The following is a 17,238-nucleotide window of genomic DNA, read 5'->3' as shown; positions in this document are numbered from 1 at the left end:
TGACCACCTGATGAGAGTGCCTCCTCTAAAATGGTTTCCTTTGTTCAACATTCACATAGGACACATAAGTCTTCCAACTTAGTGCTCATTCTGAGAGTTCTATCCACACACCTCTTCCCTGGACTTTCTTACTTCTTCCAAATTCCTGACCACTTGGCCAAATCATTCAACTGTCCATGAATCAGTCGAGATCCATAATTTGGCCATATCTTCTTCATAGTGAACAACCATAAGATGGACTGTTCATTAAGAGGATTTCCCTTCCCAGCGTGCTTCCAGGACACTTCTGTGGTAGATATTTTATCCCATAAAATACAATATATGTCATAAACCAGTGACCAATTCTGGGAATGAGCTTTAATGGCCCTTGCTACTTATAATACACTCTCTTTGGAGTGTGGGTGGCACTTGTGATATGATATCACTTACATGATCACAGTTCCTTAATCATGAGAGTGATATCGTACCGTATCACAAGTACATGACAAAAGGGAGATTATCCAGGTCTACTTGATTTAATCACACAAGCCCTTTAAAACGGTGTCCTTTGTCCAACTCCTGGACAGAAGCAGAAATCAGAGAGATTCCAAGGGTGAGAGAGATCTGTGCCATCGCTGGCTTTGAAGATGGAAGGGACCACGTGAGAAGGACTGTGGTAGCTTCTAGGAACAGAGAGGCTTCTTCGCTAACAGCTACAGAAAAATGCAAATTTCAGGCCTGGTGGAAAGAACAAGATCCTGCCAACACCCTGAAAGAGCTCACAAGATACTCTTCTCCAAAGCCTTCAGATAAAAGCCCAGGCCAGCTGGCAAATTGATTTTCAGAGAGCCCAGTCAAGCCTACCTGGGCTTCTGATGTACAGAGTTGTGAGAAAACAGATAGGTGGTGTTTTAGGCAATGAAGCTGGAAGAGGTAAATGTTCATTTTCTGGGGCTGCCGTAACAAAATACTGCAGGCTGTGTGGCTTAAACAACAGAAATTTATGTTCTCACAGCTCTGGAGGCGAGAAGTCCAAGATAAAAGTGCTGACAAATTTGGTTTCTCCTGATGCCTCTCTCCTTGGCTTATAGATGACCTTCTTCTTGCTGGGTCCTCACATGGTCTTTCCTGTGTGGACACACATCCTGGTGTCTCTTTGTATGTTCAAATTGCATCTCCTTGTAAAGACACCAGTAAGATTGAATTAAAGTCCACCATATAGCCTTATTTTAACTTAATTTTCTCTAAAGTCCTTATCTCCAAATACAATCACATTCTGAGGTACTGAAGGTTAAGGCTTGCATATATGGATTTTGAGGGATGCAATTCAGCTAATAACAAGGAACCATGTGAATCTGAGCCACTTGTTCATGCAACTTGCCTGGGCCTTCTAGACCTGCTTGGGGCTGATCTTCTACTCTATGGAAGACCACTGCACACTCCCAGTGTGATAGCTTGGTGGGTCAGGTAACTATACCCAGTCCATGATAGGCAACCTAGGATCCATGGAAACCTGGTGTCACATGGGAAAGTGTTCAGTTTCTATTAGGACCTTGTAGCAACACAGGAGCTATTTAAAAAAAAAAATTTTAAAGAAGTTTTCTGCAAAATGTATAGCTTTGCTCTAAACTCCTCAGGGTCTGTGAGGTGATTTTCTCAGGACCTCTCAAAGGCTCCATACATCATTCCTGTTAGCTGTAAATATGGAGTTCATGCTAGATTATATGGCACAATTAGCCAAGTAGCTTTTATGAAAACTTCAACTTTCTGTAGGGCCTTTTCTTATTCTGGACTTTATGTAAAACTGGCAATGTTATGTGAAATTGGGTCAGAACAACATGGCCAGATGCTAACCATGTTTCTTTCAAAATCCAAAGTTCACTAGACAGTGAACAGTTCTCTGTTTTAGGGATATGTGGTGCAAAATTAAGAATATGTCCTTTAAGTACATGAATATTTTCAAAACCTAATGTGCAAGTATGATGTGACAAAGTAATTCAATTTATTCTTGTTCATGAAAAAACACAGGATGTTTCCATTTGTATAGCCAGAACATTAGCCCCGCTTTCTCAGATCTGTAGAGATGAGATTCTACAGCAATCCATTCAAACCTAGAGCCTACCTCCTGCAGAAACTATATGTGCTAATGTAAATCAGCAAGCTTATATGTTGGTAAGAGTGAAACAGAAAACCCAGTTAGCATATCGTCTAAACAACAGGCACAGACGGTAAGCAACCTATCCAAAAGGGCATGGATTCTGAGTCAAGACTAAGCATTAAAGCCACCAAGGTCAGGACTACACTAGCTGACCTTAGTGCCTTGTGTCATTTAGAAATGGGCATGCTGTTTGTTCTCCTGGTAGAAGCAGGCCTGCAGCAGGAAGCATGGGCTGGTGCTGAATCCATGCTAGATTGCAGTTCTACCCATCCACTCATTCAGTCACCCTAGTGCAGGGCCCAAGCTGCACAAGCATTGCTCACGAGGCTCTGGCAAAAATCATACTTTAATTATGAAGAGAGACATCAGTATAATTAGAAAATGCTGCAATAAAGTGCAATCATCTATATTTCTCTCCCGAGTTCCTGGACTCCTTCTCCATAAACACATGAGAAGGTAAGGACATATATACGCAGAAGGAGAGGAACAGCCCCTGGTACTCTTGGCATCCAAGCAGTGTTTACTGGAATAGATTTGGTTTGAATTGAATCTTTGACTTGACCTTGCCTGGATTTGTTACTTTTTTTTTTTTTTTTTTTTTTTTTTTTTTAGTATTATGATCAAATCATCTATATAGTGAAAATAAAATAACAAATTAAACAACCAATTAGTTTCACCAATTAATTAATCATCAAGTAGTTATTTCATTCCTGTGATATATTCAATTCTGAACTAGGCTTGATAGGGATATAAAAGTCTTATAAGAAATAAAACCCTCAAGATTTTCACAATCTGGCTTGGGAGCTGTTATTGATGCACAGGAAATGATAGGAAAATTCAACCCTTAAACATTTATTTTCCCCAGTTGGCAAGGAATACAAGAATGATAGTGGTTTGAATATTCTGCTAGTTATTTGTAAATAGTTTTACTCTTACCTTACAAAAGATACAGCTCTCATTTCACTAGTTCTTTGGTATATAAGAAAATGTCATGGACCTGTTTTTTCTACATCAAAGTTTTATCCAAGCTAAAACTGTGAAACCAGTCTTTGATGTGGGTCCGGGCAAGAGACCTGCTTCAGTATTTATCAAGTTTAGCCAGAGGGAGAAGGAGCTAGGAGCAAGAAGATTGGGCTTCCAGGGATATCATATCCAGAAACATTCCATGCATCACTAAGTTTGCAGAGATGTTGAGGCATCCAGCCCTGTAAAATTTCTAGAGCCGGCAGTCTCTATGTGTGTCCACAAATATAAATCACTTGCAGAGATGGATCCCTGCGTGGCCTCTGCTCCATGCTATTCATCACCAGACTAGCCTGCCGACTGCTCCACAGATATTCTCACCCTGACCTGGAGGCCCCACCGTTGCTGAGGGGCAGAGGTGAATGAACCTCCTTCTTCCCCAGCGTTTACAGAATGTGAGTTTCTAGAATGACTTGCTGGCGGGTCATTTTCCTCACTCCCAGCTGCAAACACACTGAACAGCTTGTTTTTTGAAGTGTGTACCACTACAGTACCTAACACTAAAAAGATGCTCAACTGAGAAAGAGAACAAAAGTGAATGGGACTCTAAGAGCTAATTAAGGAGAGACAGCTGGATTCCTTCTGCTTTTTTTTCTCATTAATGAAAAATCAAAGCACATGACATCTTCCTTTTGAAGATGAAATTATGAATTGAAATTTGCGCTGAGTGTGTTTGTCCATTCCTGTTCACATAATGGTCCTCAGCATTAAGAGTATATAAGAATCAGCTGAAGAAGTTATTGAAAATAACTTATTTTAAAATCTTATGTAAATTCCTAAGCATCGTATCCTAAGAATTGGATACTGCACAAATGGGGTGAGACCCATGAGTTAGCATTTTTGCAGCAATTTAGATTCTGATGCCAGTGAGTCTTGGACCACATTTTAAGAACGTTAGCCATTTGGTGACGGTTGCTGTGTCGTTGTTGGGATTTTTGAACAATTCTTCTCTATATATCAAGTGTTTGCTCACTGTTTGCTGCCAGTGGTGCTGAATTTTCAAATCTTAGACATGGTGTCTGAGACAGAGCATCTGCCAGCAGTCAGGAAACCTCAGGTACCTGTTCTACCACTAAATACCTGTGTGACCTTAGGCCAGTCAATAGCCTCACTCGTGTTCTGCTGGAATCAATAATTTTCAAGGACCTTTTCAGCTTAAAATTTCAGACTTTATGAATGTCAATAACAATAACAAATCTGTGCTTTCTTTACTTCATCTTTCTGGAGGTGTTGGAGAGCTCCAATTACTGGTGATGCAGACACTATTTATCACCTAATTTAAGCAAGTGATGTAATCTCCCCATGTCTCCTTCTTCTCATTTGCCTTAAGGAAAGATTAACTCTTCCCTTGTTTACCTCATGGAGTTAATGTCAAGCTCAAATGGGATTAGGAACATAGGATTTATAAAGTACTCTTAGCTGTAATAACTCCTGCTCGCCAAGTCAGAAGATCCAACTGTGGATCATAGAAATGGATTTGTCTCATAAGCATATCTTGAAGAAAGTCTGATTGAGTTGGGTTCAATATAAAAGGGAAGGTAAGAAAATAGAGACAGCCAGCCGGGTGCAGTGGCTCACGCCTATAATCCCAGCACTTTGGGAGTCCGAAGCAGGTGGATCAAGAGGTCAGGAGATCGAGACCACTCTAGCCAACATGGTGAAACCCTGTCTCTACTAAAAATACAAAAATTAGCTGGGCGTGATGGCACATGCTGTAGTCCCAGCTATTCAGGAGGCTGAGGCAGGAGAATCACTTGAACCTGGGAGGCGGAGGTTGCAGTGAGCCAAGTTCGTGCCACTGCACTCCAGCAAGACTCCGTCTCAAAAATAAAAAAATAAATAAAATAAAAAATAAATAAATAGAAAGAAAGAAAATAGAGACAGCCAGTACAGAAAACATTTTTAGGAGGTTTTCTTGTGAAAGCAGAGAAAGAGTCCAGTATGTGGGAATATATTGAGACAAAGGTTGGAGGGTGGTTAATAAGAGGAGGGATAACATATTTATGTGTTGATAGGAGTAGAGAATGAGATAGCAGAATGAAATAGTAGGAGGCTGTCCTCTAATGCATGAGAGGGGATGAAATCCAGAGCATTAGGTTGGAACAGTAACAGTGTATCGTTGTAATAGGCCTAGTACAAAAGTACAAACGCAAGGGAGTTGATAGATCTCTGGTGAAGAATATGAGGCTCTTTCTTATTGATTATATTTACCTAGTAAAATAAAAATCAAGATCATCACCTGAGTCTGAAAGAGGAGATGGAAGTGTTAGAGGTTTCAAGAGAAAGAAAATGATGCAAACTTATTTTCTGGGGAAAAGAGAGGGTGGATGTCACAGGAAAGGACAACACAAAGAATGCACTTATGGTGTAAAGTAATGAATTTCAAGAGAGACCATTTATTCCACAGGATTATGTGTTTTCTTCAGCCACATTCAGCTACGTGGTTCAGGTGCAGAAGATGTATAAAATTGGATTTTTCAGAGTTTGTTTTTTTAAGGCCCAGGGAGTATGATGATGTGGGTGGGTCAGGGAGATGAGGGTGTGTGCAATGGATTATGATAATGGATCATTATATCTAAGATTGGCAAGAACCATCAGTGGATGTGATAATCCTGATAAGCTTGGAGTCTGATTATTAGTGAGAATAAACTAGAAATTAGGAAGTGGTAGCCAGAGAGTGGGATGTTTGAAACTGAAGGCAGTGGCATTGATGAGGTTTAGGGAATGACCCCGGAAGTGAGTAACTAAGGTGGAGTGGAAGACATGTCATGGAATTTATAGTGGCCAAGGGACTGAGGGGCCAGAGTATTGAGTGGACCATCTATATTACTATTTGGTATCTCAGAATGGTGTGGCAGACAGTAGGCCATGGGCTAATGTCTTTCTTCAGTAAACAAAGGCAGTGATTGAAGAATGACAGAAGAATGGATAAGAGTCTTCTGACTTGTGTTTCAAAGGAATATGCTAGGAGGGTAGTGATGGTAAGGGGATAAGGAAGACTGGTGGTCCCCAAAAGATCCTGGGGATTGGAGAACACAGCTCCAATCCCAATGGTATGCAGGTAGTTTTATATAATAATACAGATTTTTACTTCTGTTGAAAAAAACGTAAAAGTTCCATGACAAGGAATCCCATTTCCATAAGTTAACAGATGGCTGAAGCTGAGTGTGATTGCTCCCTTTTTGATGGGTGACATAGTCTCCATTTTCCCATGGTCCCTGCGACATCCTGTTGTCATTCTAAAACAGAGATTCTATGCTAATGCTCAGTCCCTCTGCTTCAGTAGTCGTGTTTTCTAAAAATAGACCTAAGCTATAAGTAAATGTTGTACTATATACTTCTTTTGAACTGCTTAATCGTATTAAGCACTTAATCATGAGACTTCTGGCCTAAATTAGACTGATGAACTGATCCCAATTAAAATCTGCCAAAAGTTATATTCCATAAACCAAAATTGGGGTCTCTCTTATGTGATAATCCTATGGCTTTGAAATTCCAGTTAGGTTTAATGGTCCAATAGGAAATGAAACTCAGAAATAATCAGGCAATCTAATTGTGTCTCAAGAAGAAAGTATTCACTGAGAACATGGGTGTTAGGAAGAAAAGCCCAGTGTGCATCTTCCTCCAACCAGTCTTAATGCAAACAAAGCTCCTGAGCAAGCCCAGAGATCTGAGGGGTTTTGCCCTGGTGTGTCCCTTGCTTTGCACTGGTTGCTGAGACCACCTCGTTTTGGATGTTCCTCTAAGAGAAGCAAAGGATTCAGCAGGAGTTGCGACCATTTGCTCTGTCGTGGACCTGTGACCTCAAGTGTAACTTTGACATTGCTCAAAAGTTAAAATGCTATTAAAGCAAAGGGCAAACAACCAACATCAAGGTATGTTTTGCCAATTCTGGCCTGGTTACTCTAAAAGACAGTAGGTTCCTAATCTCTTTGAAAGTTGCATTCTCAGAATTATTCCCCATAAGCCAGTTCATCAGAATAGGTCAAATTTGAATGATTTATTTAAAACTCTCCCCCGTAATAGTTACAGAGTAGGGATGGGTATTTCTAGGAGTTTTAAACATAACTAGGATATTTCCTCATATATTCAATTGCCTGAAGTTGAATTCTGGGTTATAGCTAGAGTAACTGCAGGATTTATTGTCCAAACTAGAACACTTTGAGGATAAAGGGGTGTTGTGATTAATCATGCCTTCAGGACAACAGGTGTGACCAGGACTTTGAAGCAAACTAGGTGGCACAGTCCCCTTTGTTACACGTAGCTCACTTCACAAGACTCCAACACATGTCACCCCGTAACCAGAGAGGACAGACATGGAGAAGTTTTAGCAGGATTTACTCTTCTAACAGGATTTACAGAGCTAGCTTGGGTTTGCTTCTATCACTGCCCTCAACTCAGAGACAGGTTTTGCAACATATACATTTAACAAGCTAACTTTATTTGATCTTTGTGAAAAGCTTAGAAGAGATTTAGTGGAGAAATGGGTAAGTAAGTTCTTCAGCAGAATTTTATGCCTAACTCTAACAGTTCATTCCCACCCTCCTGGTCTCCCCACCCCACCCTGCCGGCACCATTCTCCTGCGTAACTCTGTTCACAGCCTCGCATAATTGGCAATATGCTTTGTTGATGGTTTGCCTTGTTGATGCCTCATTATTGGAAGGTTGCCAATGTTAGCATACCCACTCCATGCACCAGCAGTCTGATCTGGGATGGGAAATCCTGCTGTATATTCCTGTGCAGGAGAGAGTGTACTAAATGGCTCTGAAGAGGAACTAGACAAATGTTTGAATAAAAAGCAACTGAAGGGTAACTGCTAATTCAAAAGAAGAGACAGTCCCAGCTGACTTTCTTGGCTTCCTTCCCTCCTAGATTTTCCTGAACTCTTTTGTTATCTGTGGCTTAATCCTCAAATACAGTTCTGGTACTATCCATGAGGTAACACTTTTAAGTGTTAACATATTGGCTCAATTATTCCAAGAGAAGGGAAATAAAAATGTTTTTGCTCTTGCAGCCACCACAACTTTGAACAGCTTTCTTAAAACCACATGGATACAAAATGGTTCACCTCTTTGTCTTCATGCTGGAGATTTTCTTCTTCTGAAGATGCAGCAGGAGCTGTAATACAAATATGTGACATATAGAGAAAAACTAGTTTCGCTTGTGCATTTTTTTAAAGTTTTTCTCCTGTGATAACCTCCTACCCTAACTCCTCTGGCATTAAATTAATAGAAAATCTCTGTGATCTTTTAGATTTTGCAATTTCTAAAACATGTTTTGTTTCGCACTATAAAGCGAAGACCTATATTAGTTTCTTGAACCAATTTATGAGATCAGTAATAAATATTGAAAATATCTTAGGGAAATCTCAGAAACTTTTTACTCAAAATTTCACATTTTCAGGTAGACATATTTGTGTGTATGCATTCATGTTTCCTCAGGTAAGGAATGAAGGTGCTACTCAGGATTTATATACAACAATAAGTGATCATTTTCTTTCAAGAGCACATTGCTGCTGGAGGTGGCACAAAGGCTATTTTTAATATGCTAACTAGTTTCCATTGTGTTTATTAAAATCTCCCAAGCTACTTTTGTTTGTCTTCCACCCTCTTCCTTCAATGGAAAGCAAAGAACAAAGGACAAGCAAAGCTCTGACTTGCCCTTGATAAATATGGCCCATATAGCATTCCATACAACTTGGAGCTGAGACCATTATTTCAGTGAAGCCCGTTATTGTTCATTAGCACAAAGAGTGTGCAATAAATATAATGAAAGACTGCTGGCTTTACTCTATCTTTGTCATCTAAAGCAGTTCCATGAATAACTACAGGGATTTGTCTTCAAATGACTTATTTGCTTCCTTTCTAATAAATAACATGTAATTAGGGTAATATATTGTTTCCTAGTTATGTTAGCAATGTAGTGAAGGGGAAACAAATGCACAATTTTAGATATGAAAGAATAGTAGATGATTTTTGTATTATCCCTTGAAGTATTTAGACTCATTATGCATAAGTTAAACTGCTGGGAGGTCTAAGTACAAAGCAAGAACCGAGATTCTACATTTAATGAGTTTCTTTATTACTCAGGGCATGAATTACTACTCTGATACTATAAAACTGCAGCGAGTGCTCTGCATCTCAGATGAGATTCTCTTTGAGGAATGCACTCGTCAGTGAACTGTCAGCGATGGGATGGACTAATCTGATTTAGAAAGGATTAGGTTGGGAACTGTGCCTCTGAATGTCAAGGTATCTACATCTCTCTACAGAGGACTGGAATGTTTAACTCTTCATATCCAGGGCCACAAGTGTTAAGAGAGCCCTGAGACACACAAGGTCACATCCATTACTGAGCATTGAGACAGAAATAAATTACACTGATGGCCTCCTCAGGTCCCCAGAGAGAAATCCATCTTTGATCCCATGATACTAGGGAACTATGTCAAGCTTTTGCCCTGGAATTCAAAACATTTTTTTTTTTGAAGAAAGAAAAAGAAAAAGTTCTTTACTAATGATTAGAGGGGAAAAAAACAATATACATCTAATCTAATCTGCTTTACAACATCCCACACTTCACTAGACAAAAGTGGCTTGAGTTACAAGAGTTGAAATCTGCTAGTGTCTGGACATCAGGCAGGAAGGAGGGAGGCATCAAGGAATCGCGTCTTACTGGACTGAAGCAGGGTCTGCAGGGTCTACAACAGACTCTGCTTAGCATGTGGTTAGTTACTTTTGAAAACTAGAATGCCTATTGCTGAAACAGAAGCTGGTTTATTGTTGTTTCTCATTGCTAAACCTCATAGGACAAAATGCACTGAAGGGCTCCTATTTGCTTAATTCTTCTCCAACTCTCTGCAGAAACCTGAGCCCTAGACCACCATGTGAGAGTAGCCCGGCAGGCTCTCCATGAATGCATTTAGCATGCATTAAATGGAAAATTATTTGGAAAAAATTATGAGGAGCTCCTACATGACTTTAGTGTGAACATCAGGACATAGGTCCTCTGAGTTGGGGGTGGGGTTGGGAAAAGGGGCCCCTGGAAAGCAAGAGTGAATGAAGTTTGTTCAGTACTTTGTGCTGAGCTTTCATCTAAGTTCTCCCCACAAATTGACTCATTAAATCCTCATGATAACCCTGTGAACAGCCATCCCTATTGACAGATAAAGAACGAAAAAGAGAGGGTAAGTACTTGGCCACTGTCCCTCACTGGGCAAGTGCAAGATTGGGATTTGAACTGAACAGTCTGGCTGAAGATCCCATGCCTGCCTTTCAGCCTCTCTGCTGTCTCCCGGAAGGTCATTATCACCCTTCTTCCTCAGTTTACCTTCCTGCTAGGTTAGAACCGGAGCTAATTCCAGACCAAAAATAGCCAGATGAGAAATAATGAATTCTAAAACTTGAAAAAACAAAAAGCAGCAGGTATCCTATTGTTTTGTTTTAATTCAAATTTGAGAGAGAAATTCCAGTTTTTTCCCTCATACTTAGAAATGTAGAATGACAAGCTAAAAGTGTAAAGAATTAGTCATTTGAAGGGTAAAATGTTAGGGCTGAAGTGTCTGACTTAAAGTAAATTTATGAAGGGACTTATTTGAACAAAAAATTGTTCTAACAGAGAGTCACGTGGGGAACTGACGAGACATTTCTTCTCAAATGTAAAGTGAAGGGTGTACCTCCACATACTGAACACAGTCGATCAGGCGCAGGTTCAGGTTAGAGGTGGAAACAGCCGCCAGTTTTCTAAGCAAGTAAATTGGAAAACATAAAAAGACATGTTGGAACACATCCTTTAATAATACATGCTGGAAAAGTAATTTCTATTAATTAGAGTGTACATTATTAATAAAGTATTTAGAACTCTTACCTTAATTTAGGTGTTATCAGGAAATTAAAGTGGAACTAATTCCACCATAAAGGTTGATGGCCGAATATTCAAAAGATAGCAGGCAAGTCCTGACAAGCTGCAAATGTATAACTGCATGTGAAGGAAAAAGCTCGGTGGCTGAGGAAGGGCATATCTGGTTTTAAGTAATGCACATCCCATTTTTGCTATCATCAGGCATGTGCACCAGCTATGCGGCTTTTCCCTTAGAAATTCTTCCAGCACTTCCACTAAGTAATTCCACCTATAACTTTGCACACCATTAGCTCTGCATTCTGGGGAGGGCATTAGCATTTCCCTTCACATTTAGCTCTGAGAATGGGAAGAAAACCTGCTGAAAGGACCCGCTTTATGCATTAGCAGATTTAAGGGGTTCCCTGGGACCCCAAATTTCTTTCTCATTGATGCCTAAAATGTCTCTTCTTAACTTCACTTACTGTTGCTGACCTCTCCCTATTCTAGCCCTCCCACATATCATCTTCCTAAGGTGCTAATATCTGACACTGAGGGCTCAGGTCCCTTTTGGTCTGGTGTCTATTACATTCTGTACAAATCCTCTGCTCCAGGAAAACTGATTTATATCTGTTCTGTTCCACCTCCAGCCTCCTGTTCACATTATACCGTATGGCTCCACCTAAAATGTTCTGCACCTTTCTGAAGGTGATCCATGGGTCATATCCAACTTAGATTTGCCCTTACCCATGAGATAGTGTTGACTCCGGTTCTGAATTGCCATTGTGATTATTGTCTCAATGATCAACTTTGCAATTAATCATGTATCACAATTGTGTGTGTATATATATATATATACACAATTTTTGAGACAGAATCTTGCTCTGTCGCCCAGGCTGGAGTGCAGTGGTACAATCTCAGCTCACTGAAACCTCCCTCTCTCGGGTTCAAATAATTCCCCTGCCTCAGCCTCCCGAGTAGCTGGGACTACAGGCGTGTGCCACCACACTCAGCTAATTTTTGTATTTTTAATAGAGACAGGGTTTCACCATATTGGCCAGGCTGGTCTCTTAACTCTTGACCTTAGATAATCCACCTGCTTCAGCCTCCCAAAGTGCTGGGATTAGAGGCGTGAGCCACCGCGCCTGGCCATCATTATATTTTTTAAGAGACAGGATCTCTCTCCCTCTATTGCCCAGACTGGAGTTCAGAGGCATGATCACAGCTCACTGAAACCTTGGCTTCCCAGGCTCAAGCGATCCTCCCACCTCAACCTCCCGAGTAGCTGGGACCACAGGCGCATGCCACCAGACTCATCTAATTTTGTACCTTTGGTAGAGACAGTGTCTCACTACGTTGCCCAGGCCAATCTTGAACTCCTGAACTCCATGGATCCTCCTGCTTCAGCCTCCTGAAGCTCTGGGATTACAGGTGTAAGACATAGCACACAGCATCATAATTACTATAATTATTGTTATTGTCATTATTATTACTTATGTACCAGGGACAGTTTAAAGTACTTGACTTGTGCTATTTCATAAAAGCCTTAGAGCAGCCCTATATGATACGAATCATTGTTCTCTTCATTCTCCAGATGAGAAACTATGGCACACAAAGGTTAAATAACTTGGCTAAGATCACAAGGCTAGTAAGTGGCAGAAGTGTCATTCAAACCCAGCCAATCTGATTCGGGACTCTTCACTCACTCTTGTGAAATTCCCGTCTCCTGTCTTTTGAATTTTGTGTTATTACTTGGAGTGTTGTTATTTCAGTTTTGTAGATTTATTCTTCATCAACCCAAGGAAAATGTAAGCTTCAAAATCATGGACAATTTTTGATAGTCTTCATTCTTCACAGTGCCTTACACGCTTGGCACTCAATAAGTGAGAGCTGCTATTGTTACTATTATTCTTTTCATTATCATTATTAATGGCTGGTTGGCTTTATTTTTTTTTTAATTTTTATTTTTATTTGAAGTTCTAGGGTACATGTGCAAGATGTGTAGATTTGTTACATGGGTAAACGTGAGCCATGGTGGTTTGCTGTACCTATCAACCCATCACCCAGGTATTAAGCTCAACATGCATTAGCTATTTATCCTAATGCTCTCCCTCACCCCACGCCACCCCCTAACAGGCCCCAGTGTGTGTTGTCCCCGTCCTTGTGTCCATGTGTTCTCATTATTCAGCTCCCACTTACAAGTGAGAAAATGCGGTGACTTTATTTTAAGCATCACCCTCTTCCTACAATCCTCTTTAAAACTGCAACTTCTCCTCCATGCCCTGAAATTGCTGATGTGCTTTCCCAATATCTTTATGTGAATTGTTATTAGATTTGATGGCCAGAGAAAGAAGAGGCAGAAGAAATAGGAAGCTTTGACAAGACAAGTAGAGGTGACGCAGTGGCCACTGAAGGCAAGCCACCTACATCCCAATTATCCACCCACAGCTGTCTCTGCCTTGTGACATATTGTTCTTGATTAATTGTACAATTGCTAATAGAAAACATTAACTAATGAGAATTCATATTAATCTGTGATGAATAGTCACTGGCATGTGGCTTGCCTTCTGACTGTTTGAATTTGATTTTCGAGAATCTGCACTTATGCCTATGGAAAGCCTTTTGAAGACCACAGGAGCCAAGGGTGCAGAGTGCATATGGAGAGAATAATGTTCATTATCTTATTAAACCCCAGTTCCTCCCAGAGAGGGTAGAAGACAGCTGGCAAATTTTATCCCTCATTTGCAAATGGAGACTTGTTGGCTTACAGTAATTCTATAATATGCCTTAAGTCCAGAAGGGAGCAAATGGAGAGCTGAGAATGAACAGCGAATTCTCTGGTACTGCCTGACACCAACCTGTAGCTGTCACATACTAAAGGCCACAGGAACACGATGGCAAGGACCTGTACAATTAGGCTGCCCAGGACAAAAAAAAAGTCAACTTTTTTATGCCTCTCCTAAAGCATTTATTCTTTATGCTAGCACCTGCCATAATCAGATGCATTTTATTATTCTATGCACCTTCACCAAATATGCTGTAAACTCCATTATATATGTGTACTGTGTTTTAAAGTTTTTAAAGCATATTCGTAAACATGATCTTACTTAATTCATAGAGTTTTCATGAGATAGTATTTCAATATATACCATTTTTATTATTCTTTGCTGTTTAGTGTTTCAACTTGGGAGTAAAATACTTGCTAAAGTACACTCAGCTAGTAAGTGGAAAAACTGGGAACTGTCCCCAAGGTCTTGCTGCAATGTGGTCTAGGGTTCTCACCATCACCTACTCAGATTTTCTGCCCTTCTATTAATAATTGCGTTTCTCTTCCCCATAGATACCTTTCACATGATGTGGACAAAACAAATGTTTGATATTGCTACTGCTAATGATGACGATGGTTGAAAAATAGTCACCTGACTGCTTACTTCATATTTGGCCTGCTGAGATAGTAGTTAGATCTGATCTGCCTGCACTTCTTAAGAAAGCATCAAGGTTTTTGAGTTCTAGTTCTTCTTCCAACTCTGGACCTGTAGCATGGAGAGGAACTATGGAGCAACACAAGTCTCTCTTAGATGAGAGAATTATTCATTTTGTTTCTCCAGGGAATGTGTATTGAGCATCTATTATGTGCCAGCCACTAGGAACACAATGATAAACAATAGAAACACGAACCCAACCATACCCTCCTGAAGCTCATAATCTAGTGGGGAAGGCGGAAATAAAAGTAATCTAACCTAGGTTTTAGCTGGGGTCATTCTGTCACTTCAGAGTTCCTTGACTCTCATTGCCTGTATTTTGGTCAGTCCAGTATCCTTCCCATGAATGTGATAATTCCCAAGGAACTTACATTTTTATTTTATGTCTGGCTCTGAACATCTCCTTCTGCTGAATTAGTTCAGTTTAGGAAAAGTTCACAGTCTGGGATGTGTTCTTTCTATTTTGTGTCGCATTTTCACTAGTCGTAAGACTGAGCCCTCTTCCTTACTTTGCACGTGCACATGTGGGTGCACACACACACACGATTCATAATACTGCTTCAGTGAGCAAGCAAGACTTAATGGAAGTTTTGAAAGGTGGAGAAATACGTTACAGCAAACCTGAGAACTCCATTTTCCAAATGGATCTAAAATTTGACCACTTCTCATTGCCTCTAAATCGACATCATCTCTCTTTTGGGTTGTTGCACCGGCCTCCTAGTTGACTTCCCACTTGCCTTGAGAGGTTATTCTTCAATAGCACCCAGAGGAACCTGTTAAAAAGGGACTCAGATGAAGTCCCAGCTCAGCTCAAAGCCCTCCAAACACTGTCCCATCTCCCCCAGCTTAGAAGCCCACAAGGGCTAGCAGGTTACCACCCTGACTCCTGGCTGACCTCATATCCAGCGATCTTATCTTCGTCATCCCACTCCAGACATTCCAGATGGTTCCGTGAAAACATCAAACATAGGCTGGGCACAGTGGCTTATGCCTGTAATCCCAGCACTTTGGGAAGTCGAGGCAGGTGGATCACGAGGACAGGAGATGAAGACCATCCTGCCTAATATGGTGAAACCTCATCTTTACTAAAAATACAAAAAATTAACTGGGCCTGGTGGTGGGCACCTGTAGTCCCAGCTACTTGGGAGGCTGAGGCAGGAGAATTGCTTGAGCCCAGGAGGCAGAGGTTGCAGTGAGCCAAGATCACACCACTGCACTCCAGCCTGGGTGACAGAGCAAGGCTCCGTCTCAAAAACAAAAAACAAAAACACCAAACATACTCCATCCTCAGGGACTCTACCTCTGCTGTTCCCTCTGATTTAAGCACCCCTCCCCCCAGCAGATGTGTGACTTGATCCCTTTCTCCAGATTTCTACTGCGTTATCAGTCCAGGAGTAAGATTCCCTATGTCCACCTCCTAACACCCAATCCTAGAACTGTGCCTAACGGGTAGTAGACACAAAACAAAAATTGTTAAAGACTAAATAAATGAGGTCAAAGTTGAAAAATAAGAAATCTTATTTCTTAAAATATAGCCCCTGGCATCTTAACAGCCTCCTCTTTCCCCAGCCCCCTGCCATGATATGCAGCTTTCAAAGATCACTTTCCTTCTGCCTGTCTCCTTTGCCACTTCTATTTCTCTTGTACCTTCTTCCTTCTCAAGAACACATGGCAGCTATATCACTTAGCACTTGCAAAACCTTGTGGAAGGCATCATCTTCTTATTATAAAATGGGAATTAAAATGGTGCCTCCACAAGAATATCATAGTGAAACTTATGAATACGTGTAAGTCACCTAGACCAAGCCTGACACATAGTAAGTACTCAAGAGTCAAGGAAATAGGCCGGGCTTTGGGACATGGAGTTTGAGACCAGTCTGGTCAACATAGCAAGACGCTATATAAAGACAAGAAAAAAATTATGGAAATAGCAAAATAAACTTCTCTTATTTTTAATGCAAAACAATTCAAATCTTTCCCAGACCTAAGATCAGCTCAGCTCCAGCCCACTTTTAATTATCTAAACCCATGAAGACACACCTCAGAACAAAAGGTCCTTTCATCTGAATAAGACCAATCTTTTAGCAGGTATCCATGGTTGTAAATGCCAACTAATTTCCCAGCCACATAAGTTATCACCATAAAATATTAATGCTATGAGAACAGATGTGCAAGAGATGATGGGGAGAACACATAAGATATAACCCATAACAGGGGCCGGCAAAATCTTCTGCAAAGAATCGATGGTTATCTGAGAACTGGAGAATAAGCAGGAATTTCATGATGAAGAGGGAGGAAATTTCCAGGCCAAACAGTATGTGAAAGGCCAAAGATTGAGAACAAGGTGTGTTCCCACCTCCGAAAATGGAGCTCATTTTGTACCGTGAGGTCGGAGCAAAGGTTTCAGGGATGCAGGGGGCAGATAGACCAGGAACATGATCTGGGGCCAAATCTTGGAGCTTTGTAATCTGAATGCAGTATTTTGATGTTATCTTAAAGGCAAGGGGAAGAAGTCACTGAACATGTTAGGTCTGGTAATGCTGTCATCGTGTAGGATTTGCCTCACTGGAAGATTATTGTGAATGCAGAGCAGAGATCAGACTCATGTGACAAGACGAATGGCAGATAAACCCACTAGGAGGCCATCAAGGAAGGTATCTGGGCAAGACAGAGAAGTATCAGTAGAGAAAAAATGAAGGATATGAGCCCCTACAAAGTTTATTAGGGAATTTCTATCTGAGCTTTCAGAGAAACTCTTCGCC

The 17,238-nt window shown here is 40.7% G+C and overlaps 1 long non-coding RNA gene across 1 annotated transcript; it reads left to right on the top strand.

Annotated features, from left to right (window-relative positions):
- The first annotated feature begins 4,984 nt into the window (after positions 1-4,984).
- Positions 4,985-14,762, top strand: LOC110741452. The gene is made up of 2 exons (XR_002517655.2): positions 4,985-7,647; positions 14,335-14,762. It is a non-coding gene; the product is annotated as an uncharacterized LOC110741452 (long non-coding RNA).
- Positions 14,763-17,238: the final 2,476 nt, after the last annotated feature.

Source organism: Papio anubis, chromosome 13 (genome assembly GCF_008728515.1).
Source record: "Papio anubis isolate 15944 chromosome 13, Panubis1.0, whole genome shotgun sequence".
NCBI classification, from domain to species: Eukaryota; Metazoa; Chordata; class Mammalia; order Primates; family Cercopithecidae; genus Papio; species Papio anubis.
This window is presented reverse-complemented; position numbering and strand designations above follow the sequence as displayed.